Here is a 17,164-nt window from a genome sequence, read left to right as displayed (position 1 = left end):
CAGTGTTAGTATACTTGTTGCCTCAAAATAGGAAAATAGGAATTAAAATAGATTTTTTGGGGGGGTTTGTATGATTTCATTTACGCAACACGCCTACCACTTTGAAGATGCAAAATATTTTTTATTGTGAAACAAACAAGAAATAAGACAGAAAAACTGAAAATTTGAGCGTGCATAACTATTCACCCCCCAAAGTCAATACTTTGATGTAACGTCCATCGTTAGATTGAGACCAAGGCGCAGCGTGGGTTGGGTTCATCATATTTTAATATAAACGGTGAACCAGCAAAAACAATATACAAGAAGCAACACAACGAACGAACAGTTTCGCAGGCTACTAACAGCAATGCAAAATCAACTTCCCACAAAATACAGGTGGAAAAAGGGCTACCTAAGTATGGCTCCCAATCAGCGACAACGATGTACAGCTGTCCCTGATTGAGAGCCATACCAGGCCAAAACAAAGAAATACAACACATAGATAGGGAACATAGAATGAACATAGAAATAGAAAATATAGAACATACAAAACCCTGAAACACACAAAACAAACACCCGCTGCCACGCCCTGACCAAACTACAATAACAAATAACCCCTTTTACTGGTCAGGACGTGACATTTGAAGAGCCACCTTTTGCAGCAATTACAGCTGCAAGTCTCTTGGGTTATGTCTCGATACGCTTGGCACATCTAGCCAATGGGATTTTGCCCATTCTTCAAGGCAAACTGCTCCAGCTCCTTCAAGTTGGATGGGTTCTGCTGGTGTACAGCAATCTACAGCAAATGTCATACCACAGATTCTCAATTGGATTGAGGTCTGGGCTTTGACTAGGCCATTCCAAGACATTTAAATGTTTCCCCTTAAACCACTCGAGTGTTGCTTTAGCAGTATGCTTAGGGTCATTGTCCTGCTGGAAGGTGAACCTCCGTCCCAGTCTCAAATCTCTGGAAGACTGAAACAGGTTCCCTCAAGAATTTCCCCATATTTAGCGTCATCCATCCCAGTCCCTGCCGATGAAAAACATCCGCACAGCATGATGCTGCCACCACCATGCTTCACTTTGGGGATGGTGCTTTCGGGGTCATGAGAGCTGTTGGGTTTGTGCCAGACATAGTGTTGTCCTTGATGGCCAAAAAGCTAAATTTTTGTCTCATCTGACCAGAGTACCTTCTTCCATATGTTTGGGGAGTCTCCCACATGACTTTTGGCGAACACCAAACGTGTTTGCATATTATTTCTTTAAGCAATGGCTTTTTTCTGGCCACTCTTCCATAAAGCCCAGCTCTGTGGAGTGTACGGCTTAAAGTGGTTCTATGGACAGATACTCCAATCTCCGCTGTGGAGCTTTGCAGCTCCTTCAGGGTTATCTTTGGAGTCTTTGTTTCCTCTCTGATTAATGCCCTCCTTGCCTGGTCCGTGAGTTTTGGTGGGCGGCCCTCTCTTGGCAGTGTCACGGATCCCTCTGGAACTGTCATTACGCACACCTGGTCCCTATTCCCATTTGATTAGTAATTGTATAAGTGTACCCTTTGTTCACCATTTTCCGGTCAATTATTGTTACTTTGTCCGTTGGGGCGTGTGAGTACCTGTGCTCTGTGTTTTGGGCCTTCGTGCCCTTGTGGAATGGGCAGATGATTATGGGTCTGGTCCCGTGTGTTAATCATTGAGCGCTTGTGTTATTTATTCGAGGTACTCCCCGCTCTTTTGTTTGTGTTTCAACCCTGTTTGTATAGTGTTTGTTTGGTCTTCGTCCCCATGCCTTTACATGGCATGCCGTAATTTTGGGTATAATAAAAAACCCTATTATGCATTCATGCGTGTGTCTCCCGATCCTTCATGCCAATGTGACAGACAGGTTTGTTTTAGTGCCATATTCTTTCCATTTTTTTATAATGGATTTAATGGTGCTCCGTGGGATGTTCAAAGTTTTTGAATTTTTTTTAAAACCCAACCCTGATCTGTACTTCTCCACAACTTTGACCCTGACCTGATTGGAGAGCTCATTGGCCTTCATGGTGCCACTTGCTTGGTGGTGCCCCTTGCTTAGTGGTGTTGCAGACTCTGGGGCCTTTCAGAACAAGTCTATATATACTGAGATCATGTGACAGATCATGTGACACTTAGATTGCACACAGGTGGACTTTATTTAACAAATTATGTGACTTCTGAAGGTAATTGGTTGCACCAGATCTTATTTAGGGGCTTCACAGCAAAGGGGGTGAATACATATGCACATATGCACGCACCCTTTTCACGTTTACATTTTGTGCCCTCACCTCCTCCCTGTAGGCTGTCTTGTCGTTGTTGGTAATCAAGCCCACTACTGTTGTGTCGTCTGCAAACTTGATGATTGAGTTGGAGGCGTGCATGGCCACGCAGTCATGGGTGAACAGGGAGTACAGGAGGGGGTTGAGCATGCACCCTTGTGGGGCTCCAGTGTTGAGGATCCATGAAGTGGAGATGTTGTTTCCTACATTCACTACCTGGGGGTGGCTCGTCAGAAAGTCCAGGACTCAATTGCACAGGGCGGGGTTGAGACCCAGGGCCATAAGCTTAATGATGAGCTTGAAGGTTACTATAGTGTTGAATGCTGAACTGTAGTCAATGAACAGTATTTTTACATAGGTATTCCTCTTGTCCAGATGGGATAGGACAGTGTGTAGTGTGATGGCAATCGCAACGTCTGTGGACCTGTTGGGGCGGTATGCAAACTAAAGTTAGGGTGGCAGGTAGGTAGAGGGGATATGATCCTTGACTAGCCTCTCAAAGCACTTCACGATGACAGAAGTGAGTGCTACGGGGCGATAATCATTTAGTTCAGTTATATTTGCCATCTTTGGTACAGGAACAATGGTGCCATCTTGAAGCATGTGGGGACAGCAGACTGGGATAGGGAGAGATTGAATATGTCTGTAAACACACCAGCCAGCTGGTCTGTGCATGCTTTGAGGACATGGCTAGGGATGCCGTCGGGGCCAGCAACCTTGTGAGGATTAACAGGTTTAAATGTCTTGCTCACGTCGGCCATGGAGAAGGAGAGGGGGGGCCCGCAGTCCTTGGTAGCGGGTCGCGTCGGTGCCACTGTATTCTCCTCAAAACGGGCAAAGAAGGTGTTCAGTTTGTCTGGAAGCAAGACGTTGGTGTCCGTGATGTGGCTGGCTTTCTTTTTGTTGTCCGTAATTGCCAGGAGACCCTGCCACATAGGTCTCGTGTCTGAGCCGTTGAATTGCGTCTCCACTTTGTCCCTATACCCATATGGAATACAGCCTATCAGTGACCATTCTGAATAATGCTATGTCTTTTCTCACACATACAGTACAGTCTGTTGTAGTAGCTACATGACTAGCCTATCAGTGGTATACTTACAGGCAGCACACCACAGCCACCTCAGTAGCCTGCTCATAGCAACAGGACATATCAGTGGTTGATGCATATAGTCAGGCCACATTATGAAGAGTGTGTGTGAGCGTTGGGGGTGTTAACCAGGTGTCTAATTCACACTTCTCCCTCCGTCCTGCTGCCGCTCCTCTGCTTCCGCTCCTCCTCTCCTCCTCCCCTCCTCCCCCCTTCCTGAAGGCCTCTGGGGGAGGCTAAACCTAACCCCCCTAACACACGTGCGCGTGCACACACCTTCCATCTGATCGCCCACCTCCCCTCAGCCCTTTTGGCCCCTCCTCCAGCGAGTGAAAACACACTTTAATAATTTCATCAGATCATTTGCCTGGCAGATACGCCTCAGGCTTTTCCCATTACCCCCGGCTACCTTGACCCAGATAAAGAGGGAGGGAGAGAGGGAGGAGAGTGCTCTGCTGTTTGTCCAGGCATGGATGGACTGGGGTTTTGAAAAGCACACACACCATGCATATGCAGTTTTTTTAGGCTTGCAGGAGCGCATGCATGCAAATTATGCACTCACGTCTGCATGCAGGCGCACGCACACACGCACACACACACACACACAGCATTAATCATTAGAACGTGATGTAGATACAGTGCATGTACAGTGCATGTAAAATGATGGACTCAGACCTTCCACCTACATGAGGCTACTCTACATGGGATTTAGTCAACCCAGCTTCTGTCTACTCCCCTGGGGACAGCAGGCGGATGGAGGGATGGATAGGTGAATGAAGGAAGAGGATGATTCACGGGCACGTGAGCTGGATGGGAGAGGGAGCATGCCATGACCCCAGAGTGATGCAGGTGAAGAGAGAGCATGCCATGACCCCAGAGTGATGCAGGTGAAGAGAGAGCATGCTTAAGCCTCAGGTAAACATATGGTCGAACAGCGCTCCCTCTGCCTCTCAATAAAACCTAGAAAACAACCACATGTTGTAGAACAAAGTATCATGTTGTTTTACCTTGTTTTAACCTACTTGATTTATTCACTTGTTTATCAGTTTACTTCTTTACTCGTCAGTGTATGACTATACAGTATATGGATGGATTACATTTATATGTACTTTATGTACAGTGCTATTTTAAATGTTATCATTATCGCATAAAGCGATGTAGTAGGATCATGTTCTAGTTTGATCAATCTATTTCTTGTTTATTCATCTGTTTCAATTGGTGAATGTGCTTCTGCATCAATGTGTTATACAATCAGTCATATTACGCAAGATTTTATTTCGGAATCTATTTGTTCAGATTCATCCTTCCTCTAGTGGCCTACCCGTAACGTGCTGTACAGTATGTTTGTGTATTCAACGATCATACTGATCTGAGGAGAGTGGATATAATATTGGCTATAAAAACCGTAACTCCATCAGACTGTCTTCAGTTGCTGGCATCTAAACGTGACCTGGGCTGCGTCCCAAATAGCACCCTATCCCCTATGCAGTGCACTTCTTTTGACCGTGTAGGGAATGGGGGGGGCATTTTTGGGATGTAGGCCTGGTCTCTCTCTAAGATTTGACACCAGAGACAAACATGTACTGAGTTTCTCATCTTATAAAACAACCTCCAGCTATGAGCATAACAGATATTAGATACGTTATATTTTGGTCTTATTTTGAGATGATGCTCGAATGACGATCCTCAATCTACCCAGGGGCAATAGCATGCGCTTGGCTTTCATATCTCTATTTCCACTTTCAATCAAGCGATACCATAAAGTCACACTCGGCTAGTACCCTTAGGCCGGTGTTGGGCGACAGGCGGGGTGTGAGTGCATGTATGTGCGTGTGCGTCTGTGTGTGTGGGCGTACGTGCGTGTGCATGTGCTTTACAGATTGTCCGTCAAAGAGCAAAAGAACATGTAGAATTCAACACTCAAGGACAAGAGAGCACGTTTGTTCCAAATCAATTACCCTCCTCCATAACTTTACCGTGGTCTCTATATTCTTCATTGTCACATTTCCCTTTCATTTGTGGACTACGTGTGATGTTTTCTCACTGAGGAGTAACAGTACAGGGGTTTGGGAGCTGGGAAGTGAAGGGTGAATGAAAGAAGGAGATATATTACCTTGAAGTTTGATTGGATGAAATCTATGGTTCGGTATGACATTGTCAGATAGAGTTGAATTGTGTTTTAAAATCGGGATCTTTGCTTTGATTTCTATTCACTTTGACCGTTGTGTTCAGTTAGAAACATGATCAAAACGCAGACCAAGTTGTGCTTCGACACCTTTTGCAAAGTTGATACAGTTTCTTTACCGTCGTTCTGTCACTGTCACTGCACGTCTTCGGAGAGGACGGCAGCTCATGGAAACGGAACGGTTGTAAAGTGATTCTATAGGGACGGTTTGTGTACGTTAAATATCTCAGTGGAAAGCGAATGGCCATAGAGAAGAATGAAGGTCTTTCATACCCTCCGCTGTTACTGTGTGTCAAGTGTGCTGAGAAGATAAGACGGGAACATGTTATAGAACAAGCAGCTATAGTGTTCCACGAGATAAAGACTAACATGCCGAGACGTAACCCTTGGACTGTTACTGTATGTTATTATCCCATGTACTGTAATGAACAGGTCGTTTCATGTCAAGGGGTTACCTGTTTTAACATCGGGGACGGGAGCCGTGGAGTCAGATAGTTGCAATTTGTATGACTTGAGAAAATGTGTGTTGTTTAAAGTGACATAATGGAACTCTCTTGACAAGAAACATGTCATAGGACCATATAAGGGTGACTGGTGGAGAATAGTACATTATATAATTGACAGCAATAAGGGAAAGGAAACACACTCTATTTACAGTCCAGTTTGATGTGTGACCAGTGACAGAACTGACAAGGACCCTTTCGACTTCAGGTTTCTTGTTACCCGCATGTCATCGCGGCCCTCTGTCTGCGACCTACACTACAGTGTATCTATCCCATGAGTCTCTCTGGCAGCCCTGAACTCTCCATAGGACACATCCAGAGATCTCTCTATTCATACATCAACACAACCCGGCAGAACAATCATCTTCCATCGTCCTGTTTTCTCTCTGTCATTGTGACCCAGCCCAACCATCCGGGTTGGCGGCCAGTTCTCCCCGCTCCACCGTCGCCACGCGCTAACGTGCACAGCATTGCATTCTTGACTAAAGGTGCATAAAAACAAATTAAATGGGCCCATACAATTTGCGTGGAGACGTGTGCAGCCAGCCAGCAAATAGATGTCATTCCCAAACCAAGGTTACTCACGATGGTATTGAGGCTGGAAATGTAAGATTGATGTCTGCAGCACATGCTGTGCTGAACTCTGCATGCCACTTTACGAATCTGAAGCACCACAGATCTGGCTAGACTTGACGGGTGGAATATAAAATATACTTAGTAATACGTCAACTGTCTTGTCAAGTTGGTCTAGACTTTGGTGTACTTGAACTTGATGAAGAAGTCGTTTTTTTCGTGCAGTGATTGGCAAATGATACTAATGGTCTACCCTCCGAATGAAAATGACGTACATCAGAATTGCAAATAAATTATATGCCAACTAATGTACAGGAAATAAAAAAGTAATTTATTTTAAGCACCCCTACAGTAAATAAAACTTCCTTACACCTTTTTCCTGTACAGTATACTGTAGTGAAGTCGTATAGGACCTTGGTGGTGTACAGTATACTGTAGTGAAGTCATATAGGACCTTGGTGGTGTGCAGTATACTGTAGTGAAGTCATATAGGAACTTGGTGGTGTACAGTATACTGTAGTGAAGTCATATAGGACCTTGGTGGTGTGCAGTATACTGTAGTGAAGTCGTATAGGACCTTGGTGGTGTACAGTATACTGTAGTGAAGTCATATAGGACCTTGGTGGTGTGCAGTATACTGTAGTGAAGTCATATAGGACCTTGGTGGTGTACAGTATACTGTAGTGAAGTCATATAGGACCTTGGTGGTGTGCAGTATACTGTAGTGAAGTCGTATAGGACCTTGGTGGTGTACAGTATACTGTAGTGAAGTCATATAGGACCTTGGTGGTGTGCAGTATACTGTAGTGAAGTCATATAGGACCTTGGTGGTGTACAGTATACTGTAGTGAAGTCATATAGGACCTTGGTGGTGTTCAGTATACTGTAGTGAAGTCGTATAGGACCTTGGTGGTGTGCAGTATACTGTAGTGAAGTCATATAGGACCTTGGTGGTGTGCAGTATACTGTAGTGAAGTCATATAGGACCTTGGTGGTGTGCAGTATACTGTAGTGAAGTCGTATAGGACCTTGGTGGTGTTCAGTATACTATAGTGAAGTCGTATGTAGAATAGGATCTTGGTGGTGTGCCGTATGTAGAGAAATCGTATGTATTTAGAATAAACTGCATAGTGCGCAGGGAGCCAGTCTAATATCTCCCTGTGCAGGGCTGAGCCAGGCAGGCCGGCCGGCCGAGGAGACGATGATGGATCTCAGTGTGCCATGGCTCTATAATAGCGGGACAGGGGAGCATCGGGGTGAAGGACACTGCTCGCCCCCCTCGCCCCTACCCACCTAATCAGATGCAGATCATGCTAAAAGCAGCAAAGCAAAGGAGCAAATCACTCTTTCTAAAAGCCCCCAGACCCCTCTATCCTTCTCCTGCCTCCTGCCTCCCCCTCCCTCCATCCCTCTATTTCCCCTTCTCCAACGTCTATCGCTCTCTCTTTCTTCTGATTGTCTTAGCGAGCCACCAGAGAGGTTTAGTGAACCAAGGAGATGGATGCTGCTAGCCTTTACCACCAAAGATCATACAGGATAAGTGCAGAAGCCTCTCAAGGCTTGTTGATAAAGTATTGATTTCTCTACAGCAAGAGAAAAAGAGAGAGTTTACAAAACCTTCTAGGCAGTGACCTCTGGAGACCTGGGGGTGTGTGTGAGAGAGAGAGAAAGAGAGAAAGAGTGTGTGGAAGACACAAGGGGTAAAATTAAAAAGAAGGGGGATGAACAGACAAGAATGAGGAAGGGGGAAGGTAGAACAGGAATTGATTGCGGGCAAATTCACCCGTTAATTGAAGGGACTGATCAATGATGGTGGAGGGGAGAATTTGGGGTAAGTGAACAAGGAGGTGACAATGGCTTCAGGCTGAGACTCACAGCATTGGCTAAGGACGAGTTACACAGACACAATCCAAATCAAATCAAAGTTTATTTGTCGCGTACACAGCAGATGTTAAAGCAGGAGCAGCGAAATGCTTGTGTTTCTAGCTCCAGCAATGCAATAAATGTCTAACAGTACAATACTAAAACACGAATAATACTCTCCCTAAACCAGCACCCAACTAACACTCTCTCACACACACCATTCCCTTTGATGACCTTGGTCTTTGTACGTCAAGCATTAGAAGAGGCGCGAGAGGACAACCCTGTCTTACCCCTCGACCTAGACGCTTTCTTCCTGTCCTCTTAAAAAGAGAGTGGTGGAGAACAATGCATGGGTAGCAGCGGCTAGGTCTAGTTCCAGGGTGACTGACACCAGACAATGTCATTTCCCCCAGGGGTCAGGGGGGGGCAGAGAGGGGGCTAGAGGGGCCCGGCCAGCCCAGACAGACACATAGCTCCCAGCTTTCAAGTCCAGTCTGAAAAGATTAAGCCCTCCATTCATGGTTCTGCACTTTTCATCTTTATCCCACCTTCTCTTCTCGTTTTCCCCCCATGTCACAGTGAAGACCCTGGCCTTGGCCTGAAGCATCTGTGGCTAATGGAGAGGTAGAGAGGTTAGAGGGTTCATAGTTGAGGGTTGAAGGTGTTGGGTGAAGGGTGGAGGGAGGAGCACCTTGAAAGAGGGGGAAGAGGGTTCATTTGAAAGGGTTCACTTTTTCATTTTGAAGGGTTCACTTTTGCCCATGTCTGATCGATAGGGCCCCACCTTTCGCTCAAGAGTGTCAAAAAGACTCCTCAAATCTTTAAATGACCAAAGATGTGATGTTTGGTGCTTTCAGAGTAACATGTCAGAAGCATGGGTAAATCACGATTCCAGAACCCCTTTTCTCTTAGAAAACATGCTTATATCTAACAGTAGCAGCCTAGCTGTGCATGATCTTGTACGCCAATGTTTTGACATTTTCCAGGCTTTGACGACAGTTAAAGAAGGGAGGGAGGGGTGGAGAGACTCGGAGGAAGGGAGGAAGGGAGGGATGGAGGGGTGGAGAGACGCAGAGGAAGGGATGGGAGGGAGGGCAGCAGAACAGCTCGTTCTATTCTCTCCTACCTTGTTGTCAGGAAATCTAATTTGTACCCTGGTGGACAGAGCCACCTGGTAACGTATGCAGCATGCAAATAGGGCCTCGCTCTCCTCTCTCTCTCTCTCTCTGTCTCTCTCTCTCTCTCTCACCCTCACTCTGTCTGTCTCTCTCTCTCTCTCTCTCTCTCTCTCTCTCACCCTCACTCTGTCTGTCTCTCTCTCTATCTCTGTCTCTCTCTCGCCCTCTCTCTCTGTCTCTGTCTCTATCTCTCTCTCTCGCTGTCTGTCTCTCTGTCTCTCTCTCTCACCCTCACTCTGTCTGTCTCTCTCTCTATCTCTGTCTCTCTCTCGCCCTCTCTCTCTGTCTCTGTCTCTATCTCTCTCTCGCTGTCTGTCTCTCTCTCTCTCTCTGTCTCTCTCTGTCTCTCTCTCTCTCTCTCTCTCTCTCTCTCTCACCCTCACTCTGTCTGTCTCTCTCTCTATCTCTGTCTCTCTCTCGCCCTCTCTCTGTCTCTATCTCTCTCTCCCTCTCTGTCTCTCTCTCTCATATATTCCGGAGCAGGGAAAAGATTGCCCCGGGAGAATGAATGACATCATTCCTTTGCACCTCCGGACGTTCCCAGTTCTTGGACCGCCGGGATATTACTCCCACCTCTGACATAGAGGGATGGTGTTGGTTCTACACAGACACAACATTGGGCTTCTATCTCTCACTGCAAGGCAGAAATAATGGGTCTGGCTCATCATCAGATTGCCATGTCAGGTAAAGAAAGCTGAAAAAGGAAAACACGTGCTGTAGTTGAGAATAGATGACAAAGAAGAAAATCTGGGCTTGCTATATTGTACTGTGGACTATACTTCCATGGTGTGTGTGTGTGTGTGTGTGTGTGTGTGTGTGTGTGTGTGTGTGTGTGTGTGTGTGTGTGTGTGTGTGTGTGTGTGTGTGTGTGTGTGTGTGTGTGTGTGTGTGTGTGTGTGTGTGTGTGTGTGTGTGTTTGGCGGTGGACATTATCTAGATTATCTTTTTATTAGTGTTTGTGTTTTTCTTTGACTCAAGCTTGTAGAGATACATGGAAAACAATGATAGATAGACTAAGAAGGGAGCGGGAAAACAAATGCAAGAGGAGGAAGCCAGAAAGCCATTTGGCTCTCGCTCGAACCAAAGCTGCCGCGGTACAGCACCCTTCATTTGGAGCCATGCATATCACATATCTCAAACGGAATGCATCAATATGTCATCAAAGAAAGCGCTATCTGTCCATCAACACGGTGGCTTCATCTAGGTGACCCTCTCATATCTCTCCTATTCATCCCTCCACTCTCAGTGTAAGGACAGCAGGGGCCCCTACTTCAAGGCCAAAGAAGGCCAGCAATAGCTAGTCCTGTCCTCTCCTGTTTCAAGACCCTCATATCCACATCTGGTTAATGCATACATCCTCTATGAGGTCATGAGGTGGGAATGTGACATGAATGAGGCATTGGGGGTCGATCTGGACTGGGGGTTAGCGCTAGCGGCTAATCGCTAACATCTAAACAGCTAACGGCTACATTAGAGAGAGGGGACTAGTCTTGTAGCGCTAACAGCTAATAGCTAGCAAAGAAAGGGCACATTCTAGCTAGCAATTCTCCCCTCCTTCATTAGCACATCATGTCATCCCTCCCTGGAGAAACATAAGGTGCTCTGAGCTAAAGACACAGTGTGTTTCATCCCTCCAGCCAGGCCAGCCTACAGCCTCTCCAGGTTTAGTTATCATTGAGACGTTATGGGGTCTAGCTGCTCGGTGTGGGGGGGTGGGGGGTGGGGGGTGGAGGATCCCTGTGGAAGGTATCAGTGTCCATGTGATACACTCCGGTCCAGCGAGAGAACAGCCAAGATCAACACAGAGGGTTTAGTGCTTAGGACCCAGAGAGGAAATGACAACCAACAACCACTAGATCTTAGACATTTCCAGGTATTTAGAGCAATTAATCTGTTGAATTCCTTAATGACAATATTATGGCTTTTTGGCTGAGCTGTGTCTGTGTGCCGCTGCACTCTGCTTGGTTCTCCTCCTCTCTCTCCCTCTTTAGGCTTATAGCCTAGCGGTTGGAGCGTTGGGACAGTAACCAAAAAGTTGCTTGTTAGAATCCCTTTGCAGGCAAGGTGAAAAAAATCTGCCGTTCTGCCCTTGAGCAAGGCACTTAACCTCCACAACAACTGATTCAGAGGGGTTGGGTTAAATGCGTTCAGTTGTGCAAGTGACTAGGTATCCTTTTCCCTCTCTCTTCTACAGACGTTGTGTGTCTGTCTCACAGCGCACACACACAAACACACACACTGATGTGAAGATGTACTCAAGTGACTGTTCTGTACTGTGACACACTGCCACATACTGGTCTCCAGGGGCGCTGCGATTCTCAGAATAAACAACTGATCATTGTCAGTCCATCTCTCAATGTCTCTCTCTCCTTTTATGAAGGAAAGAAAACCATAGCATTCATGATACATTTCGGGAATTCAAAACACCTTACAACAACATAGAACATCTAACACGTCCGCTCTTAGGGGGTAGAAATAGTACAGATAGAAGCTAAACATTGTTTTCTGGTCGATCAGCGCTGCCTCACATCCCCCTTCTATTGGAGAGGATCTGCGGTTTTTCCAAGGTTGACATTTTCTGCCTGAGAAAGACTTCCTCCTCTGTATGTCTCGTTTATAGAGTGATAACTTTGTAACTCAGCTGAGGCCATATGCACCCTGCCCTGAAGATACAATATCTCAACACAATACAGCAGCGAGAGAGAGAGAGAGAGAGAGAGAGAGAGAGAGAGAGAGAGAGAGAGAGAGAGAGAGAGAGAGAGAGAGAGAGAGAGAGAGAGAGAGAGGAAAGATAGGGAGAGAGGTGGGGGACAGAGTAATAGTGAGATAGGAGGGGGGAGAGAAAGAGAGAGGGTGAGAGAGGGAGTGAGAGGAAGAGAGCAAAAGAGAGAGGGAATAAAGAGAGAGAGAAAGAGGGAAAGAAAGTGTGAGTGAGAGAGAGACAGAGGAAAAGAACGAGATAGAATGAAGAGAGAGCGAGAGAGAGCGAGAGAGAGAGAGAGAGAGAGAGAGAGAGAGCAGCGAGAAAGAGCGTGTTTCCTCCTGCCTCGATGTGACACAGGGACAGATGGTGACCACACTGCACTGCCGCCCGGGACGAGGACGACAGCAGCACATATGATAGCTGTGAACCAGTGAGAGATGGCTGATGGCTCACACACCCAGACCACCTCTGTTGACACCTCTCAGGCCCAGAGCTGAAACTTGATACTAATACTCCTCTATAGTTGCTCTATGATAGTGATAGTACCACAGGAGGCTGCTGAGGGGAGGACGGCTCATAATAATGTCTGGAACGGCGTAAATGAAACGGCATCAACCACATGGAAGGAAAAATGATACCTAGTCAGTTGGGCAACTGAATGCATTCAACCGAAATGTGCCTTCCACATTTAACCCAATCCCTCTGAATCAGAGAGTTGCAGGGGCTGCCGGTGTTGTTGGGGGTTAACTGCTTTGCTCAAGGGCTGAACGGCAGATTTTTCCACCTTGCCGGCTCAGGGATTCAAACCAGCTACCTCTCGGTTAATTGCCCAGCACTGTTAACCGCTAGGCTACCTGCCATGTGAAACCACGTGTTTGATGTATTTGATACAATTCTACCTATTCCGCGTCAGCCTTTACCGCAAGCCCGTCCTCCCCAATTAAGGTGCCACCAACCTCCTGTGGATAGTGCTCTGCTTTTGGGATCTGAGACTGAGAGTTCTGTAGCTGTGCATGAAGTTGTGGGGAGAAGTAGGCTGTGTTACAGTATAGCAGGAAAAAGGATCCTTTCTAGTTGTGTCTGATCAACTACTTCATGATTTTTTAAGACCATTTCACCTACTGTACTAAGGAGTTCAGCCCCAACAATGTTCTGCTGTCATTTTTGAATGGAATGCAAAACATCTCTCCTTCATTCTCTTTTTTCTGCATTTCTATTTCTTTGTGGCCTCTCGTTCTTTCTCGTTAATTACTTCTTTCATTCAGAACTCTCTCCATCCCCCTCTCTTCCTCTCTCTTGAATTCCCCCTTTATCTCATCCTATTTTCCCTCCATTTCCCTCCATCATCACCAGGTCTGTCTATCCTCTCTGAATGGGCTGGCTTGTCGTTTAATATGCACAGCCCATTCTTGGTCTCTCCATTACTGTTCTTCTCCTCCTCCGGCTGCCCCTTCTTTTCTCCTGGCCAGACAATGGCCACCGACACCGCACCGTGACAGAGGAGCACGCTGGTCATGTTGCATTTGCCACCCCACCCTATCTCTCTATCCCGTCCCCTTTTTACGCCCGCCTCGCCGCCCGTCCCTCTTTCAGTGGGAGTCCTAATACTGTTACAGGGGGAGAAAAGGCATAAGGGAACCTGAGTATCCTTCCATAACGCTCTGAGGGAGCGAGCCGCAGCTATATACATACTATTAGCATAATTATAGCCTGGGAGAGAGAGAGAGAGAGAGAGAGAGAGAGAGAGAGAGAGAGAGAGAGAGAGAGAGAGAGAGAGAGAGAGAGAGAGAGAGGGAGTTCCTCTGGGGTGTTTTGTAATGTGACACAGGCTGTCTGTCCACTGTTCCTCCCTCATGCTGGTAAAAAAAACTGGTTGAATAGCCCTACAAGAACGATCATAGGCCCATCTCATCTAGGAGGGCTCATGTACATTTGGCTCGGCAGCGGTCTGCTCGTGGGTGGCAATTCCTTGTTCCCGGCGCCTCCGTTCCATGACTTTGAACTTGAACTTGAACCTCAAGGTTGAATATAGCTCCCCCTGGGCCCGGGGGTTTGTAAATGCAGGGTATGTAGAGATGCTGGCTGTGGGTGTTGTTTTCTGGATTAGTTGTTGTATTATGTTACTTCCATCCCGCTGCATTGATAACGATCATTTGCAATTCTACAATCAATAGTTTAGTGAAGGTCAGTGCTTACAATGAGATGATTAGTTCGATGAGTGTTTATTGAAATACAGAACAAATCTTGAATCGTCTAGATGTTAAGCAAATCAGATACTGGAACAACACATTGTGGGGTAACACTTTATTTGGATGGTCCAACTGTAGATGCTCTACAGACTATTAACAGACTATCAGTAACATTTCAACTAACTATCTACTAACCCTAGCCCTAACCTTAACCCTTATCCTAGCCCTAAACCTAACCCTTATCCTAGCCCTAACCTTAACCCGTATCTTAGCCCTAACCTTAACCCTTACCCTAGCCCTAACCTTAACCCTTATCCTAGCCCTAAACCTAACCCTTATCCTAGCCCTAAACCTAGCCCTCACCCTAGCCCTAACCTTAACCCTTACCCTAGCCCTAACCTTAACCCTTATCCTAGCCCTAACCTTAACCCTTACCCTAGCCCTAACCTTAACCCTTATCCTAGCCCTAAACCTAGCCCTTACCCTAGCCCTAACCTTAACCCTTATCCTAGCCCTAAACCTAGCCCTGACCCTAGCCCTAACCTTAACCCTTATCCCAGCCCCAAACCTAGCCCTTACCCTAGCCCTAATTCTTAACCCTTATCCTAGCCCTAAACCTAGCCCTTACCCTAGCCCTAACCTTAACCCTTATCCTAGCCCTAAACCCAACCCTTACCCTAGCCCTAACCTTAACCCTTATCCCAGCCCCAAACCTAGCCCTTACCCTAGCCCTAACCTTAACCCTTATCCTAGCCCCAAACCTAGCCCTTACCCTAGCCCTAACCTTAACCCTTATCCTAGCCCCAAACCTAGCCCTTATCCTAGCCCTAACCTTAACCCGTATCTTAGCTCTAAATCCAACCCTTACCCTAGCCCTAACCTTAACCCTTATCCTAGCCCCTATGCAACCTAACCCTTATCTTAGCCCTAAACCTAGCCCTCACCCTAGCCCTAACCTTAACCCTTACCCTAGCCCTAACCTTAACCCTTACCCTAGCCCTAACCTTAACCCTTATCCTAGCCCTAAACCTAACCCTTATCCTAGCCCTAAACCTAGCCCTCACCCTAGCCCTAACCTTAACCCTTACCCTAGCCCTAACCTTAACCCTTATCCTAGCCCTAACCTTAACCCTTACCCTAGCCCTAACCTTAACCCTTATCCTAGCCCTAAACCTAGCCCTTACCCTAGCCCTAACCTTAACCCTTATCCTAGCCCTAAACCTAGCCCTGACCCTAGCCCTAACCTTAACCCTTATCCCAGCCCCAAACCTAGCCCTTACCCTAGCCCTAACCTTAACCCTTATCCTAGCCCTAAACCTAGACCCTTACCCTAGCCCTAACCTTAACCCTTATCCTAGCTCTAAACCCAACCCTTACCCTAGCCCTAACCTTAACCCTTATCCTAGCCCCAAACCTAGCCCTTACCCTAGCCCTAAACTTAACCCTTATTCTAGCTCTAAATCCAACCCTTACCCTAGCCCTAACCTTAACCCTTATCTTAGCCCTTACCCTAGCCCTAACCTTAACCCTTATCTTAGCCCTAAACCTAGCCCTTACCCTAGCCCTAAACCCAACCCTTACCCTAACCCTAACCTTAACCCTTATCCTAGCCCTAAACCAAGCCCTTACCCTAGCCCTAACCTTAACCCTTAACCTAGCTCTAAACTTAACCCTTACCCCTAACCGTAACCTTACTAAGCACTTGTTTATCAACAGATAGTCATACTATCAACAAACTATCTATAGACCATCTGCAGATGGACTATCAGGACTCTCCAAATAAAGTGTGACCCAATGTGGTTGAGAACACCTCTGTGGTCAAATCACAGACTAAACGCAGTTGATGCATTACACACGATCCCAGGACTCTACATCATGACAAAGCCTTTATGTCTTCGCTCATGACCGTACACTACAATACCTCAGACAACTCACATAAAGGGATGTTCCACCGCGGCCACATCATATTTCCCAGCAGAAATATCATCACAAAGGTACATCCTCACACTGTGTCCTTTTTCAGTAACACTGCTAGCAATGTCAGTCCACCAGGCACCCATTTTAGGAGTGGCTTTAAAGCATGTCACAGTAGCCCATGCATAATAAGCAAGGCAGCCTCCATGGCTGGCTGGTGAGCAATTTGCCTCCTAGATTGCCTGGCCCCGGGGCCTTGGAGCTATGTTTATGTATGAGCTCCTGCTTCATATGTATCGGCCCTGAATCGCTTTCCCCCTGCCACACACACACACACACACACACACACACACACACACACACACACACACACACACACACACACACACACACACACACACACACACACACACACACACACACACACACACACACACACACACACACACACACACACAGACACTCTGAAACCCATCACACACACCCAGATGCAGCATTAAGAGTGATGACCTGCAGAAGAGGCGACAGCGTCACTGATCACTCTCCTGCTCAATACAAATAGAAAGGTAGTTTACATGTGCTGTTGCTGCTGCTGCTGCTTAACGTAGCTGTCCTGCTCGCTGCAGAGAGAGAGGAGCTTTATTATGTACATGGTGTCAGGGATGGGGGGGATTTCTCTCCCCCCTAACGTTCCGCCTT

The sequence above is a fragment of the Salmo salar genome, chromosome ssa02 (genome assembly GCF_905237065.1).
Source record: "Salmo salar chromosome ssa02, Ssal_v3.1, whole genome shotgun sequence".
NCBI lineage: Eukaryota > Metazoa > Chordata > Actinopteri > Salmoniformes > Salmonidae > Salmo > Salmo salar.
The sequence above is the reverse complement of the archived record's forward strand: the minus strand, read 5'-3'. Positions refer to the sequence as shown.